Source organism: Penaeus monodon, chromosome 28 (genome assembly GCF_015228065.2).
Source record: "Penaeus monodon isolate SGIC_2016 chromosome 28, NSTDA_Pmon_1, whole genome shotgun sequence".
Taxonomy (NCBI): domain Eukaryota; kingdom Metazoa; phylum Arthropoda; class Malacostraca; order Decapoda; family Penaeidae; genus Penaeus; species Penaeus monodon.
The window spans coordinates 39,947,068-39,947,281 of NC_051413.1; positions in this window are offsets into that span (position 1 = coordinate 39,947,068).

Sequence of the window (214 nt, forward strand, 5' to 3'; positions counted from 1 at the left end):
CAAAATTTTTAAATAAAAAGTTAGTACCATGTTGTTGTTATTTTTTTATTTGTCTGCCTACATGTATTTAATTTTCTTTCTCTCTCCCTCTTTCAGTCTGTCTACTTATTATTTATATACCTATCTATCATTCGTTACCTATATCTATCTATTGTGATTTATGTAAACAAGGATATACTGCATACAAACGCCAGTATAAAAATATACCTACAGT